The sequence below is a fragment of the Orycteropus afer genome, unplaced genomic scaffold, assembly GCF_000298275.1.
Source record: "Orycteropus afer afer isolate SDZICR_OR568_19922 unplaced genomic scaffold, OryAfe1.0 scaffold00094, whole genome shotgun sequence".
Classification (NCBI taxonomy): domain Eukaryota; kingdom Metazoa; phylum Chordata; class Mammalia; order Tubulidentata; family Orycteropodidae; genus Orycteropus; species Orycteropus afer.
The window spans coordinates 7,022,510-7,038,804 of NW_006921681.1; the positions used below are offsets into that span (position 1 = coordinate 7,022,510).

General features: G+C 38.2%; 1 protein-coding gene across 1 annotated transcript in view; it reads left to right on the plus strand.

Annotated features, from left to right (window-relative positions):
* The window catches only part of KIF1B (kinesin family member 1B), a 232,230-nt gene that overhangs the window by 145,959 nt on the left and 69,976 nt on the right, over window positions 1-16,295 (plus strand). The gene's annotated exons all lie outside the window — the stretch shown is intronic.

The window sequence follows — 16,295 nt, forward strand, 5'->3', positions numbered from 1 at the left end:
TATGTATAAGAAGCTTCTCAGTGTTCTTTGAAGTGTAAAAGTATAACTAACCTTTGGGTACTATGGGTATAGTTTAAAAATTTTTTAAGATTCATAGTGGTCTTTTTTTTAGTTAAGAGGTATTAGGGAGAAAGCTGGGGCCCTGGCTTCTGCCCTTACACAAAATATAGAATGGAACTACAGCCTTATAGCCATACTCTGTGCTTAGGGGAAGAGAGGCTATTACTAAATGGGCCAGAAAAGCCAAAGACTGGGCAAACTCAGGGTAACTTAGTTCTCAGGCTTGGTAGTTACCCAGTAGTTTATTATCTTGGAAATTATAGTAAAGACAATAAAAAAAAAGACAATGAATGGCAGTGTTCTAGACAGTCTCCTTAGAAGGCCCACTTTGTATGTAATTTGTAATGAAACAGAAAGATGATTTAACTACACTGTGATTAGGGACTTGAAAAGTTTGTGAGCTATAAAGGAGCCTTTTGTCTTAATAATGTAGTATAATAGCATGCCTCTGATGGTCTGTGAGAGATCAAACGAGGACAGGTATAATGAAGCTATATTTATTATTAACAGTAGTATCTTGTATTTGTATAGGGGCTTTGTAAGTTGCAGAGAGCTTTAATATCCATCAGGTTTTGATCCCTGAAACAACTCTGTTTTGTAGGTAGGTATGTAAGTAAGATGAGTAATACTACCTTCAGTTTTTAGTTAAGAAAACCAAGGCTAACCAAGGCCTGCCTTTAACTCACTGCCATGGAGTTAGATCCGACTCATAGCGACCCCTCCTTGGGTTTCTGAGGTGATACCACTGCAGAAGTAGATTGCCCAACCTTCCTTCCGAATAAGTCCTGGGTCTGAAGCATAAGCTTGGGTCTTCTGACTTGCTTTGATGTTCTGTTAGAGCAGTGCTTTAATCATCTGGGAATCTTTTTAAAATGCATATTTGTATTCAGCAGATCTTGGGTGGGTTCTGAGCTTCTGCATTTCTAACAAACTCCCAGGTGATGCTGATGCTCCTGGTGCTGGGCCACACTTTGAATAACAAAAAGTGAGAAAAGAATGATCCATAACCAAAAGCTGGTGATCATTCTGTGCCCTAAAAAAAAGAAATTGACCATTAAAGAGAAAGTAAACATCTCCATGACATACTTAAGTTTCCAGAGAACATACTTAGTCTCCAAATAATCAGATTCTGGTTGTCATTTGCTGTGTGCACTGAAAGCAAGGTAGAATTTCAAGAGCAACTCCTTAAAGTGAGGAAGTTGCTTTCTTCCATAAGTTCAGCTATCTATTCCACTTAAATTCCTTGTTCCCAAGAGAAACTGATAGTTCTAATGCTGTAGACTGAATGGAAAATGTGTTTTATGGCCTTATAATGGTCATCCAACAAGTATGCTTCACAATGTACCCTATGAGTAAACGGTGAAAGGATATCTAAGTTGTTATTCAGTGAATGTGTACTTAATGTTTATTATATATGATAATTTCTGACTAATGAGCACCATTAGAAAATGGAACTCAGGTCCATGAGTTTGTGATAATTCCCCAAATGTGTCACATTGTTAGGTTGCTGAATATTCCCTTGTACTTAGTGCTGTAGTATACACCTGGTCCTTCCCGTGCTTGCTGTTTTACACGTATGTTTTTGGGTATCAGTCATTATTTGAATAAGCTCCTTGTAGATAGAGTCTCTTCAGGAGACCCACTTTGCATTTGGTATTTAATGGACACAGAAGGATCAGTGACATGTGAATTGGCCAGACCTGTGATAAATAATCTAAATATCTTATATATTTTTTTTTTACATAAGATAAGTTTTATATCTTGGCATATAAAAGTTTGCATGCAGAATTTTTAGTGTCATAGTATGTATAGGATCATATGCTTGGCTTGTAAGGACATAGGCAACTTACTAGTTTTGAAAAAGAAAGGAAAATATTGCCACTTGATTTGGATTTATATAGACTGTCATTTACGTATGTTTTGTTTTAGAGTTTGATATTAAAACAATAATTAGAATATTTGTCATTTCTTAAATAAGTAATGTTCATTTCATCCTTAGACAATTTTAGGAAGAACAGAAAAGCTAGGAAAAAGAAATTATAGCTGTCACTGGTGTGGGAAGAATAAGAGGGTTTATGTTCTATAAAACTCAGTTTATAAGTATTTGCAAGAAAATCTTTTTAGGAGCTATACAATACTTTTTCTCTAATGTTTATTAATGTAATTGTTTTTATCATGAGTAGACGTTCTGATATTTTCAACTAAAAATGAAAAGAAAAAAATAATGTAGAGTCTATCAGTTTTATCTGCTTTTTGTTAAATTTTCAAATATATAGATTATGGGATTATAACCCATTTATAGGCCAATAGAAATAAGACACATTTTTCTCCTATGAGAGAGAAATCTGTCACCCTGCTAGAAAAACTGATCGCTAGCAACATTGTTACAATCAGAACCCAAATTATTACCATTCCTGTTAAAGGTTATTTTTTTGTTGTCTAGACAATAACTATACATACACATCTTTAGTCTAGAAAGCAAGATACGATTTACCAGTTTCCATTCCTTTTTTGTTTGTTTGTTTGTTTGTTTAAACTCTAGAGATAATTTTGGTAATGACAGCCTAGTAAAAGAGACTATTAAGTAACAATATTTTCATTTACTAGGCTATTTTGAACTACTCATCTCTAGTGAGTAGTTACTTTCCCTGGAAGCTTTTATTTCCTGAAGAGAAATTCTTCCTTAATCTCTTACCCATTATATGGAATTCTAAATCACACATCACTTTCATTTAAATCTGTGCTCTCAAGATTTGCTTGTGTTAGTTAAGAATAATTGATTATTATCCAAATAGTCCTTAAAATGACTTGTTTTGAAGTCAGTCTGCTGTTTTAAGCCTAAGTAAATTTATTTGAATAGAGGGTAATGGTGCAGAGATAAGCAACCAGAAAGAGAGTTAAGATGAATTTTAAGATGAATCCGTTTTACATAAGTAGCATATATCATCATTGTGTTTCATACATTGATTGGAAGAGTTGTCACTTGAATTGGTATTCCTCAAATAGCTAGAAATGCTATGGTTTTTTGTAGATAAAAAGCATCTCTAAATTGTGTTTATTAAAATGTTACTTGGGGGATATTAAATGATATTCAGTGAAAGTATATTTGCTTAGCTTTACTTTTGTTCTGGTAATTTGTTTCTTAAAACTTTGGGGGTTGAGGTATTTATTGGTTTAAGTGTGTAAAAAACAAAAACTAGGCTCACTGTAAGGGATCCTTTTTTTATGCTTCCTTAATCTCTGGATAACAAATTCTAATTGTACAAATAAAAAGGATCCATTTGACATGACATAAGAAAATAGTGAATCCAGTATATACTCTGAAAAGACTAGTTTCATAACACCCTCTTGTCTTAAAGAGAAACTATTTTGGTTGATAAGAACCTCACATGGTCTGCCAATAGGGATTCTTAGCACTGTTAACATCATCCTTGTTGACTGCTTCTTTTTCTCTTTTCTCATCTTTTAACTTTTTTCTAGGGCTACTCTTTTTTAGTAAAGCTAATAAACAAAACCTTGGCATCCTACAGCCTTACTAACCTTTGTTAATCTGCCTGCTCGTCACATTTTTGTATGGCATCTGTGCTCACTCATGGGGGAAGGATTTCTGGAAGAAGCAACAGCAATAACCAAGGCAAATGTGGGGAAGTGGCTGCATGGGTTTCTAGCATGTCTGGGTCATAGGTTTGCCTTCATTTTCTTGACATAGTGGAGGCATTATTTCATGCCATTTTGTTAATTTCATATGACCTTAAGAGTTAATGTCAAATCTCCTGAAATACTTGATTGGAGATTTTATCACATCAACCAGAAAGTAAAAATTTGGATTAGGGATACTAAATAAACAAACAAATCTGAATATAAATAGTAACCTACATAGGCATATGTTTTAATGGACTTCCATGTCATAAAGAGTTTTGGTTTGGTTTGGTTTTGATTTTAGGTTTTTGGTTTTGTTTTATTTTTAAATTTGGTTAAGCTTTTTTGCTTGCTTTTTCTTCAATTTGACTTTCATTTTTTACATTTTAATTTTGGTTATTTTGGGGCCATTTTTTGATTTTGTTTTTCCAAAGGACGCGGATTCTGATAGCGGGGACGATTCTGACAAGAGGTCGTGTGAAGAGAGCTGGAAACTGATTACTTCCCTGAGAGAAAAGCTACCTCCCAGCAAGTTGCAAACCATTGTTAAAAAATGTGGCCTCCCCAGCAGTGGAAAGAAACGAGAACCAATTAAAATGTATCAAATCCCTCAGAGAAGGCGCCTGAGTAAAGATTCCAAGTGGGTCACCATCTCAGATCTTAAGATTCAGGCTGTAAAAGAGATTTGCTACGAGGTTGCCCTCAACGATTTTAGACACAGTCGGCAGGAGATTGAAGCCTTGGCCATTGTTAAGATGAAAGAGCTTTGTGCCATGTATGGGAAGAAGGATCCCAATGAGCGGGACTCCTGGCGGGCAGTGGCCAGGGATGTCTGGGACACTGTTGGTGTTGGGGACGAGAAGATAGAAGACATGATGGCCAGTGGTAAAGGTGGAACTGATGTAGATGACCTCAAGGTTCATATAGACAAGCTGGAAGATATTTTGCAAGAAGTCAAAAAGCAAAATAACATGAAAGATGAGGAGATAAAAGTCTTAAGAAATAAAATGCTAAAAATGGAGAAAGTCTTGCCACTGATTGGATCTCAGGAACAGAAAACCCAAGGAAACCACAAAGCAAAAGAGCCTGTTAGTGCTGGTGTCAGTAACAAGTCTGAGAATGATGGAGGCAAGGGGGAACTTGAGAAAGAAGAGCGTGTTTCCCAGCTGATGAACGGGGACCCAGCTTTTAGACGTGGACGGCTACGTTGGATGAGGCAAGAACAAATCCGATTTAAGAACCTCCAACAGCAGGAGATCACTAAGCAGCTTCGTCGGCAGAATGTACCCCATAGGTTCATTCCTCCTGAAAACCGGAAGCCCAGATTCCCATTTAAGAGCAACCCTAAACACAGAAACTCTTGGAGTCCTGGAACACACATCATCATAACAGAAGATGAGGTTATAGAACTTAGAATTCCAAAAGATGATGAACCCAGGAAAGGAAATAAAGAGGAAAACCAAGAAAAAGGTAGTAGAGCAGCTTCTAAGGCTCCACAGTTACCATCGGGTTCTCAGATCATAAGATGTCAAGATCACATCCAAGTTAGCAAGCAGCATATTAATAACCAACAACAGCCACCTCAGCTACGCTGGAGAAGCAATTCTCTCAATAATGGCCAACCGAAGATTATGCGCTGTCAGGCAGCTGCTTCATCAGAATCATTAAACTCCCACGGTGGCCACACTACCGCTGATCTGCAAACTTTCCAGGCAAAGCGCCATATTCATCAGCACCGTCAGCCTTACTGTAATTATAACACTGGAGATCAGTTAGAGGGCAACGCAGCCAATTCCTATCAGAAACAAACTGACAGACCCAACCACTGTACCCAGTTTGTGACACCTCCTCGGATGAGGCGCCAGTTCTCAGCACCCAATCTCAAAGCTGGTCGAGAAACCACAGTGTAAATTACTGGACAAGCTTGAAATCTTGGTAGAGGAAGTGGGCAGTGTTAGCTCATGATTTGACTTGGTTCTACCGTTGGCCTTGATTGAGTTGCTACTATTTACAGTATGATTTTAATGTTGTGTTCCTACCAATGTTAAGTGGTTTTAATATTGTTAGAACATAAAACATTGGTAAGTGTTCCAACAAAGTCCCTTTTGCTTGTATCCCATGAATAGGTAGTTTTTGGAATTTGCGATAAAAAAAAAAAAAAAATGAGGCCTCTCTTATATTTCTGAGATATTTCTCCTTTCTTGGTGCCTAGATAATTAATATCCTTATCATAGACTTACCTTGTTCTGGTGTAAGTTATGTTTTATAAATACCTATAAATTTATCTGATATCCGAAAAGACCTGCCTCTTAGTTTACAGACATTCAAAAGGGGGATTTAGTATAGAATAAATGTCTATTATTTCCCCATAAATGTTAGCCACTTGTTTTAAGAAATAACATGCAGCTCTGTGGACACAGATTTGGATTTCTCATCCGTGTGTGTTCTTTTCTTTAAGTATGATTGGAATTTTCATAAGCCAGAACTAAATGTCTACAGACATATTTTGTAGTACACAGCTTTGCATCATCCGTAAAATTTCCATATCATCAAATCCTTCCATGTTTTACATAGAACTCATTGAGTAATTTTTTTTTCTTTTCAATATATCAATGTATGTATGAAATTTGTGGTAATACCAAAAATCTTAAATTGGCATTGTATCTGGGTTTCTGTTCTCGTTTTGAAGCTCAACATATTATTCTTCACACACATACTTAAACAAAATAAAGGATTCATCAAAATCATGCCATTAGAAATACCAACAAAATATTTGCCTAAGTGCTTTAGGCAGTGTATATAAGTTTGTAGGGAGGTTATTTGCTGAAGAGAGGGTAGCAGTGGGGCATGGGAGAAGACTACAGCCCATAGCCGTGTGCTGCATTCTTTCAGATGATGAAATAATGAAATAAATCACTCTGGTTGGGTTTGGAATAAAGGAGAAGATGTATACTAAACTATTCTTTTGGTTAACAGTAGTATGCTCACAGACAGTCAAGCAAGGAAAAGATGTCCTGATGAACATTTATTGTATCAATACCTCATTTTACTGTGTTATGGTCTCAGTTTGCCTCACTGAAGAATCCACTAAAAAAGATGGACTTTAATGGAAAGAAAGGAGTAGTTTTCTACATCCGTCCCCATCTCTTGAACTTGGCAGAAACTTTTTATTTAAAGAGGCAGTATGAAGAGCAGAGATATCTGAGATTGCCTGACTTCACATTGTTGAAGATGCCTAAGTTACACCCAGTTATCTGTCAAATACTTGTCTTCCAGATGGTGTGAAAATTTGCAGCCAACATAGCAATTAGCATTCAAGGAAGCCTTAAGGATTGGGATTATGTGATTATGTGTTTTCCTTTGCGTGTGGGCGCTATGCTTTATTAGGACACATTATTTTTAATTATAGTATTTGTTTCTTTGCTTCTAAGGAAATGCTTTCTTAATGCACAGAAAATTGCTTCCAGTTAACTTTCTTTTTCCCCCCTCAAAAGAAGAATTGGGGGATTTTTTTGCTCTCATAGCTAGAATAGTCCTAGTCTTCAAGTGAGGTTTTATGGCAGATTAGACATGGGTGAGTGATGTTTATAATGGGCTGACTTTGTTGAAATGACAATCTCCTGTGCCATGTGGTTTGAATGTTCTCAGTAGGCTACTTCACATCAGTCACTTCAGTGCATTCTTGTGTAAACCCGTTGTCCTCTTTTTTTCATCTTTAGATAGAGAGATGTTAACTATTCTTCCTCTGCAAAAAAAAAAAATCCTTTTGTAGTATTAGCAATAGTAATTACTCAGCTCTCCACTATAAAGCAAAAGTGAACTGTCATTTCCCTAACACGAGATAATAGGATAGGCCCATATATTTTCATTTTTATGGTAGCCTTTTAATTTTGTGATGAACAGGTGCCTCCCTTTCCCACTAAACAATAGAGTGAGTTATTTTCTACTAGCGATCAGGTAGAATGAAGTTACATAATACTTTAATTTACAAGTGTGGGTTGTGGTAAAGACTACATCCACAGTGATACTCGAAAGAGTTAGGTCTGTTTTGAGCTGCCTCTGCCGATCCAGGTGCCCTCATATTGCTGAAGTGTTTAGATCTCTAAAGGAGCCCTTTATTTCATAGACGACCAGGAAGAGAACCAAGATTTGATTTATTGCCACAAATGTCCCTTCATGCGCGTCAGAGCAGATGTTTATCTTAGAAAATAACTTAGTATGATTAAAATGGTTTCTTTGACTTTGTTACTAAATAAGTAGTGCCATGCTTTTGTGAGCATAAGTATAGCCTGTGTTGCTTTTTCTTGTTTGTTTTATTTTGAAGGTATTTCTCCCTAAACCTAAATATTACAAGACCTAAGCGAAGTGTCATTATTAAACCATTTTTATACTATTGAAGTATTCCTAGCTATATCATAGCAAAATGGAAAAAAAAAGTTTTTGAAATTATATATAATGATCCGATAATAATGGGAAATGTAGAGGAATCCTATTTATTGGTGTAGCTTTACAAACCAAAATGATGTTTCTGGAGGGTTAAAGATCCTGTTCATCTAGTGAGTCCAAACCAGAGGGCTTCTTCTGTCCATCCTTGCTTCTAATTCTTACTAGCGTTGCAGGTTGTTTCCCTTTTTACTAGTTAAAGCAGTGAATGGGAATTGTTTATTACATTGAAGTGACTTGAAGTGACCTTGCATGCTTTCTGTGCAGGTTGGTACTGAAAAAAAAAAAAAAAAAACACTGAATTTGTCACTCTGCTGTCTGCATTAAAGGCTATCAGACTACAGGAAGTTGCTTAGACTTCCTGCGGTCAGCTGCTGTACCCCTATGCCTTACTGGTCATTTGTAGACTTGCCTTAATAATTTGTACAAAAGACTGGGAGGAGGATCAGCTGCCTGTGTCCTGGTATGCCTTAATGAAGAAGCCTTCTTAGGAACAATGCAAACCAAAAATTTATAACGTCAGAGCCAGTTCTTCATTATAAGCAGTTTTCATGATTACCTGTTTTATGTCATCATTCCCAGATTTTCAAATCTGCTCTAGATGCTTAGTTTAAACCTCTTTAGGTTGTGAACTGTATTGATTTTTCTTCCCAGTATTACTGTAAAAAGAAAAGTTGTGAATCTTCTCATTAACAAACTGTGGACTTGTCTATTTCTCCCTCTATTTCTTAAGGAAAGAAAAACAACAACAAAAAAAAAAAAAAAGCTTGAAGATTACCCTTGAATGTAAAATCTGCCTTTTTTGAAAGGGGAGAGTTAGTTTGTAATGTTCGGAAATAAAGTCCTTATTCAATAAAAGCTGAAGTCATCTTATAAGAGTGTGGTTTCTCTCTGTGGGAGGAGGAAAAAGTGAAATGGAAATGCTAACTAAGCCTGGTCTTTGACTTTGTCATCTGAAGATAGTTACAAACCAAATCTTTTTACATACCTCTACGTGAAGTTGACTAGTTAAAGCTTTTGCCTGTGCCACCTTTACTATTTAATAAAATTCTGTCTTAAAATGGGTTCTTTAAGCCCTTCTTTATGCTACATTTCACTTAAATAAAAACTTTTTCTATCACTTTCTGATATCTTGTGAGTTTACCTTAAACTGTGTTTTCTATTTTTTTCTTAATTATGATTGAAGTTCTTTTAAATGAAATTACATTTCATTACTTCAGTATGAATAGAAACTAGATTTCTGAGAATCTTCGAATAACTCTGTATTACTTGCTTTTTCTCCTTTGACCTCAGTTTTTCTCCACCCAGAGTATTGGTGGTATGCTAGGGAGGAAACAGGATGAAGTAGAATATTTTTCTGGAGTAGACCAACAGTCTTATTTTAAATTTGGACATAACATCTTTTATATTGAAAAACAACACAATCATACATTATGAACAAAATGCACAATCTACATGAGTATTTAATATGAAACTTGGAACTTTGAAGAAATGTTATGCTTGCATTGTCTGCTTCAGGCTTCATCCCCTTTCCCTTCAGGTGCTTCTTTGTATTTCTCTGCTGTCAGAGAAACTGTTGGGGAAGTTGCCAAGACATCACATTTATAGATTGACACACACACACACACAAAAAAAAAACCACTGCTGTCAAGTTGATTCAACTCATAGTGACCCCTCCTTGGGTTTCCAAATCAGTATCGCTACGGAAGTAGCTCTCCCAATCTTCCTTCCAAAGAGTGGCTGGTGGGTTTGAACCACCAACCTTCTGGTTAGCATTCAAATATTATAATACCGTATTAATATGTGCAAGTGATAGTTGTAAGCTTAAGATATAAGGCATCTGTGTGATAAGGGGAGAGTGGGAGGCGTGTTTGAAAGAGGACGCCCTGAGTTAGGAGCAGAGTCCTAAAGTACAACTGGTAATTTATCCAAGTGAAAAATGACAGGAGGGGGAAGGAAGGTGTCAGTGAAAGGGAATAGCGGGTAATTAGACCTTGAGGTAAAAGATAACAAGTATGATACATTGGCCAGGGAACTAACTGCAAGTAATTTAGACTGTTAGCCAGCTGCTTGTGCAAATGAGGGTAAGTAGGAGGAATTGGGAGTTAAGACCTGATCTTGGCATGCTAAGGGTTGAGATTTTATCTTGAGTGTAAAGGGAATCTACTAAATTATTTTAAACAAGAAGGTTCACCTTTTAGAAAGTTCACTCTAGCCAAAGGATAGAGGTGAATGGGAGAGGGGAGGCAAATTCAGCTGATGCCAGGTTGCTGTATTAACCAATGAGAAGTTAGGCTTTTCCAAACAGAGGTGGGGAGAGAGAAGAAAGGCAATGACTGGAATAGATTATTCAGAGGTGAAACCTACAAATCAGTATATAGCACACAGGATGATGGTCATTGCTTAGATCATGCTTGGAAAGTAAAGGAAACCAAGAGAGGACTGAGAGATTGGGAGGGGGGAGTGGGAACTGTTCAGCTCTAAGAATAGTATTGTCAAAAATATCTGGCGGCTTCTTAAAATCACTCATTTGGTTAGCTTATCTAGTAAAGAATGTCTGCCTTGAGCACTGTGCTCTTTTAAGATCCATCTCTATGGGATCACATTGGCAATAGCACCTCAAAAGATAAGATAGGAAACCTAGAGGGCAGTGAATTGATGTTAATGGAGGAGGAACAACTCAGAAAAGGAAGGTAAGAGTGGTTGCGCAACTTGAATTTAATCAATGTTTTGAATTGAACATGTGGAAATTGTTCAATTGGTGTATGTTCTGCCATGTACATTCTCAATAACGACATCAAAAATAAATTCTAAAAAGGAAGAAAAAAAATGTGAGAGGGATAAGATTGGGGGCTCAGGCACCACGTTGCTGCTGCTGGTGGTAAAGAGCAAGTTCAGGACCAAAACCAAACCAAACCCATTGTTGACAGTCAAATTCCAACTCATAGTGTCCCTGTAGGACAGAGTAGAACTGTCGCATAGGGTTTCCCAGGCTGTAAATCTTTATGGACGCCAACTGCCACATCTTTCTCCTCTGGAGAAGCTGGTGGGTTCAAACCACCAACCTTCGGTTAGCAATGGTTAGCAATCAAGTGCTTAACCACTGTGTCAGCAGGCCTCCTCTTGTTGTTGTTATTGTTATGTGCCGTGACTTATGTTATGTTATGTGCCCTGACTCATAGCAACCCCTCCTTGGGTTTCCAAGGCAGTATCACTACAGAAGTAGGATTGCCCAACATTACTTCCGAGGAGTGGCCTCCTCTTAGGCGTTGACAAAAACTGGATTGTCCTTTGGGCATGGATATCTCCCTTCCAGCTATTGCTTACTAACTTTAATCTCCTATGAAAAGAGGAAGGAGAGTATTAACCAAAAGGACTAAGCTTTTAATGTCAAAAACAGCCTAACAAGAAAACCCAGAATGGTGGCATTGATTTTACCTAAAGTATCACCTCAGAGATGCCCTAATTGTGCCACTATCACCTCTCACCTAGAATAATGCAGTAGCCTCCTAACTTGTCTCTTCACTTCTGTTCTGTACCCCTATAATCTACTGTCCATACAGCAACCAGCAGCATCTTTTTTTTTTTTTTTTTTAGGATTTGGATGAAGATTTACAGAGTAAATTCACTTTTCATACAGCAGTTCACATATACTTTGTCTCATGTCATTGACCAAAATTTACAATGCAGCAGCTCCCCTCCCACTTCCTCCCCATAGTTACCTCCTCCCAGTGTCCATCCCTTCATACTCTTCTGCACCCTGAGCTATCTCCCTGTGCATAAGCAGCCCTTCCTTCTCCCATGACTGTTCTCTCCAGGGCGTGTGTCTACTTGAGGTAAATGTTTAACTCACATGCCTATACTTTGTTTGGCTGGAAACCACAGTTGTAGGTTCAATTCCAGACCTGAAGGGCAGCTAGGGGCCATAGTCTCAGTGGTTACATCAGGCTCTGTTGGACCAGCAAACCTGGTCCCCACCTTCTTTTTTTTTTTTTTTTTTTGCCTCCAAATGATTTTGAGTTTTGTTCCACATTGTTCTCCCTCTCTATGCAGGATCTCCTACATCCCTTCCAAGTGGATGGCAGTGGTAGCTGGGCACCATCTAGTTCTTCTGGTCTCATAGTTGTATAGGTTGCAGATCGGATGGTGTACCAGTCGCTGGGACTGATTGTTTCCATTAATTTTGGTTTTCTTCTTTCTTCTTGATGAGGAGAGACCCATTGTTGCATCTAGATGGCAGCTTCCTAGCTTTTAAGGTCCCAGTCGCTACTCGCCAAAGTAGTAGGTGGAACAATGTTTTGTATAGTATGTTATGCCAATTGAGCTTGATGTCCCCTGCGACTATGGTCCCAAGCCCGCAGGATCAACTACTCGGTCCCTCTGGGTAGCTGGCTGTGGCCAAGCAATGACCATAACCTTTCCCCTTGTCAGCTCTACTATACACCTGGGAATTCTGATCATTCACATGAACTTATAGGCCCATTGTCTGCCAACCCTATATATGATCTTGGATACATCTCCATTTAGACATACCTAATTGTTTAGCTTGTTCACCTATCTATCCGTCCATATACCCATGTTTGCTTTCACTGACAACTTAGTACTGTATATGCAAAAGGATTCATATTTGTTGTCCAGCAGCATCTTTTAAAAGCATCGCATAATCTTTAAAAATATAGATCACTTATTAGTGGCTTCTCAATGCACTTAAAAATCCAAGCTCTTGACTACAGCCTACAAGGCTTTATGTGTCTGGCCTTGCCTGCCTGCTTGACTTCATTTCTTAAAAACTCTCATACTATAAGTACACTGGCCTTTGGTTCCTTGAGCGTGCCAAGTTTGCTCCCACCTCAGGGCTTTTGTACTTCCTCAAGATTGGGATCCTTTTCCATCATGCTTATTAGTTCCTCCTTCACATATGAGCTCACATATCACTTTTCCTGCCCAGCCCACCCTAGGCACCTTCTTAAAGACTTTAGTGTACATTTACCCCCTTTTATGACATCAATGTCTCTGTTTCTAGATTATTCAGCTCGTAAGCATGGCTCCATCATTTTACCAATTTCAAAAAAAGGTCTTTCCTAGGCCCCCTGTGCCCTGCCAGGTACTATTCTGTTTCTGTATTCTTTTTTTATATATATAGAAATACTCTGTACTTACTGTTTTCTAGTTTGTCCACCTTCCAGTCTTTCTTTTTAATTTGTCCCCGTTCTTGCTCAAACTTACTCTAATCAGACTTTTGTTCCAAACTCGCCACTGAGTCCACTGTTAACAGAGTCACCAAAGAGATAGTGACAAATCTGTGGTTTTTTCAGTCCCATCTTACTAAATCTCCCAGAAACATCTAACACAGTCACCTACTCTTTACTTTTTGAAACACTTAGTTCTCTTGGTTCCTATGACACCATTGCTTTTCTGATTTTCCTTTTACCTCACTGGCTGCTCCTTCATGGTCTCCTATGACCCAGACCTTGGATGACTACTGTATCTGTAACCATTCCCCTAGGGGATCTCATACATTTACGCAGCTTTATCTTCCATTTTAATACTGATGATATGAAGACACAGATAACTCGTGTCTTGAGCATTTACCGTGTATCAGTAAACATTTTACATGTAACTTATTGAATCCTCACAACACTCTTCTTTTACGAGGTAGGTATTATTATTCCCATTTTATATATGAGGATAATGAGTCACAAAAAAGTTAATAACTTTCCCAGAGTCACACAGCTACTAAGTGGGGAAACCAGGTCCAGTCTTAGATTGTCTGCAAACCACTGCCTGGCCTGAATCTCTGCCCTGAGTGCTAAGATGCAGACATACAACTCTGACCTGACATCCAGGTAGTGAGTAGGCAGATCTCGTATTTAAACTATCTAAACTGGAACTCTTAATTCTGCCTCCCCCAACTTGTTTTTTCCTTGTTTTTCATCTTACTAAATGACATCACAATTTATATAGTTACTCAAGCCAAAAACCCAAGTCATCCTCAGTTTCTCCCTTTTTTCTCATACCTCACAATCAGATCATTAGTAGGTCACATTTCCTCTGCCTGCAAAACATATCCCAGCATCATCCTCTTTTCTCTGCCTTTGCTGCTGCCACCCGAGCTGTGCCGCCCTCTCCCTTTGATATTGCTGCAGCAGCCTGGAACTGTGTTTCTTGCTGCTGCAACAGTTCCTCCCAAGCCCTCTGGCTGTTCTCCACAATGAGTAGTATGTTTAACTCTTAAACTAGTTCATATTACTCCTCACCTCTAAACCTGCCAGTGGCTTCCCATAGAATGAAATCCACAGTCCTTACCATATCCAACCCCTGCTTGGCTGCCTCTCAACTGCATCTTCCTACCATTCTCCTTGCTTCTCCACTCCACCCACACAGACTTCCTTGCTTTTCCTTTAACACGCCAGGCTTGGACCTTTGCATTTGCTTTAATTGTATTTTGTTTGGAATTACCACCCCACCCCACCCCCAAAAAAACCCATGTAGTACTCAGGTTTCTAATATTATTTCTCCAGAGAGGCTTTCCCTGACTTCGTCTCATGTCCCTCTTCTCCTTATTAGCCTTTAGTATCTACTTTTCTTTATCTTTCTTCATAGTATGTCTCTCTACTGGAGTCATAGTGTATACTGTGTTTATTTGTTTACTACTTATCTTCTCTTTCTTCCTCGCCAGTGGGAACTTTGTCTTATTGACCGCTGTATTCCCAGCACTGGCACCTGGTGGAAGGCAAAATGTGGAAAGTGGTTAAACAGCCTGCTCTGGAGTTCAACTGCCTAGGTTCAAATCCCATTTCCACCATTTGTTGGCTGTGTGATCTTTGCAAAATTACTTAATTTCTTTAAGCCTGTTACTTCCTCTTTAACATGAGGATAACAATAGTACCATTTCATGAGGTTATTGGGAAAATTGAGATAATCCATGTTAAACATGAAGCATAATTCCTGGCACCAAATAAGCTTAAAAACAGTAAGTGGGTAGTAGGAAGAGAGCATTCTAAAAGCAGGACCAGCCAATGAATTCTGTGCCTTTGTAAGTATGGGGTATACTTTGAACTAATCAGTACTTTTTATAAAAACACAAAAGGCTGCTAATTATTCTAGTTTTCATAGAAAACTTCATTTCACTATGAAATGAATAGAACAATAGTAATCTGTTTATGGATTTGACATAGGAAAATCCAATACTTTCAGCTTCTCTGGTGACATGCAAGTTGTCCTTATTGGAAGCACACCATCACGCTATTTTGGGGAAGGGGAGCCAGTGGAAGAAATGATGATATTTGGACTACCAGTGCTGATAGACATTTTTTCTTAGTCAAAATGCAGTTAAAGTTTCCAGGTACATAGTGTTTTGGGAAATTTTTTTTATTGTCAGTTTTACTACCATTAAAACACAGCAGAAGCTTTGGGATTTGTTTTCATTGGTAGTTTCACCAGCCTGTACATCTATCCTTGAGGAAATCCTCAAAATAACATAGTACATTTTATTCTACCTGATGCTGATAGGTAAACCAGCTGTCTTTCCCTTTTTACTAAAATTTTCTCATACAGTATACAGATAGTCCTCAATTGATGATAGGGTTCTGTCAGTTCTGATGTAAGTTGGATATGTCTTTTTTTTTTTTAAGTTTTCATTATTGCCTGCAATAAGGCAGTGCTTTGAACAGTAAATCATAACATTGCACAAATGAACATCTGAGAATGATAATGACAGCAAGTCACAGACTGTAACATTATATATAGTACATACTACTAAGGATTTAAAAAAAAAAAACCTCACTGCCGTCGAGTCAGATCAGATTCATAGCAACCCCTCCTTGGGTTTCCGAGGCAATATCTCTACTGAAGTAGATTGCCCAATCCCTTCCAAGGAGTGGCTGGTAGGTTTGAACTGCCAGCCTTCTGGTTAGTAGTCACATGCCTTAGGCACTATGCCACCAGAGCTCCTATACTAAGGATTAGATGTACAACCAAAAAAAAAACCAAACTCACTGCCATCGAGTCGGATGCGACTCATAGTGACCCCTCCTTGGGTTTCCAAGGCAGCTGGTAGCGTAGTACCTAAGGCACTTGACTGCTAACCAGAAGGCTGGCAGTTCAAACCCACCAGCCACTCCTCAGAAGGAAGGTTGGGCAATCTACTTCCA